Below are 1,771 nucleotides of genomic sequence, written 5' to 3'. Positions count from 1 at the left end.
ATCACGGCGTCAACCATCCGCTTTCTCCACAGCAGCTCCCAGCCTTTGTACAATGCTAGGGGAATTCAGGCTAAGTGTGGGATGTAAACACAGAAAAAGACAGATAAACAAACAGGGCTTTCTTAATTTTTATTTAAGGCTTTTTTTTTTTTTTGTAAGGAAAGAATGAAAATTCGACTCCACACAATAACCAGGATGAGTTGCTGTGTGCTTCACATTAAATATTCAAGTGCTGCTTGTTTGCTGCTGGAGTTTTCAAGTCAAACTGCTGGGGGTGAGGAGTTTATAGGAAAGTGTCTGTAAAGAGGTTGTTGAAGGGCTAAATTTTCCTCCTTTTGGCTGAATTTTCGGGTTCTGTTCCAGGGCTGGCCCCTTCAAAGCAAAGAAAATCATCGGGGCTGAGCTGAGGCCGGGGATGCTTCCCCCTTCAACCCCCAGGTTAAGGAAGGATTTGTTGCTTCCAAACTCTTGAGACTGAGGAGAAAAACAAAAAATATGAAGAAAAAAATAACTCAAAATAGAAAATTGAAAGGCACAATACAAGCAGAATAAGCTTTGATCCCATTGTTTTCTCCCTGAGTATTCCACAGCACCAAAGCCACCTTGTCATTCCGCTCTTCAGTTTCCACTTGAGTGAAGTTTAACACGTCACTGCGAAGAAAATAGTAGTAAATATAATGATTCATCATCCCCAACGTAGTGAAAAAGGGAGGTGGGGAATGTCTGTCAAGTTCTCTTGAAGTCCTTGAATTAAATGTGTGGGGATTTTGAATAACCTCGGAGTTAGCAAATAAAAGCATCAATTTGAGTGTCAGGATGATATCTAATTGAAAAGCAACCAGAGGGACAGACTCATTTTTAGGCAACTTAACCAAAAAAAAAAAAAAGTATAAATACAAAAATAAGTTTAAAATAAAGTAATTGGAAATTAATTGAAATTTAATTTTAATTAGGTGCCTGAAATTGGATCGTCTGGATCCCTGGGGTTCCTGTCTCTGTCTCTTCCCTTTTTTTCCCCTTCTGTAAGGCAAATGTCAATTAATATTTTACAAGTGCTTTAAATAACTTCATGTCTGCAACCTGTTGCAAGTCAGTGGGACTCAAATGTTCAAAGGTTTAGGGACCTGTGGGCAGTTGTAGTTACAGAACAGCTGCACAGGAGAAGAAGCACTCAGACCTTTGTGTGCCTCACATGCCTGGTTTTCCTTGAAAGCAGAAGGGGGAAAAAAAAGCCAATTTTGCTGTTCTGCCTTGAAATAATCACCTGTGCTGGTTTTCCCCTGGAGAGAAGAGGATGTGGGTCAGACCTCTTGGAGAAGAGCTTGTGTGTTTTTCTCTGAAGCTCTGGGTGTCTAGGGATGGGATATCTCACTCTTCCTGACATCTGTAACTGCAGTAGCACCTTAAGGCTGGGAAATGGTGCAGGATCCATCCTTTGCCCTTGGGGGCTTGGGTTTCATGGAATCCCAGAATGGTTTGGGTCGGAAGGGTCCTTAAAACTCGTCTCGTTCCAACCCCCTGCCGTGGGCAGGGACACCTTCCACTAGCCCAGGTTGCTCCAAGTCCCATCCAGTCTTGCCTTGAACACTTCCAGGGATGTTTCCACCCTAGCAAGTGTCCTCCTGGGCATCCAGACAGGCACTTGGTTATCCCAGGTGTCCAAGGTGTCTTGCCAGACGTGGCCTCTCCATGAAGAGCTCCTGGGGCTGGAGGAGACACCTGGGCGTTCTCCTGCTGAACCCTCTGTGGTCCAGGCAGTGCAGGTGCCAGA

At 44.2% G+C, this 1,771-nt stretch overlaps 1 long non-coding RNA gene across 1 annotated transcript in view; it reads right to left on the bottom strand.

Moving 5' to 3' along the window:
* Positions 1 to 464: 464 nt before the first annotated feature.
* Positions 465 to 1,771, bottom strand: part of LOC114071806 — a 3,473-nt gene continuing 2,166 nt past the window's right edge. The window contains exons 2-3 of the long non-coding RNA XR_003574091.1: positions 603 to 651; positions 465 to 474 (exon numbers count right to left, since the gene is read on the bottom strand). This is a non-coding gene — a long non-coding RNA (uncharacterized LOC114071806). The remainder of the gene's footprint in view (positions 475 to 602; positions 652 to 1,771) is intronic.

Source organism: Empidonax traillii, unplaced genomic scaffold, assembly GCF_003031625.1.
Source record: "Empidonax traillii isolate 1590-97213 ecotype Southwest subspecies unplaced genomic scaffold, ASM303162v1 scaffold2295:size37475, whole genome shotgun sequence".
NCBI lineage: Eukaryota > Metazoa > Chordata > Aves > Passeriformes > Tyrannidae > Empidonax > Empidonax traillii.
The sequence above is the reverse complement of the archived record's forward strand: the minus strand, read 5'-3'. Positions and strand labels throughout refer to the sequence as shown.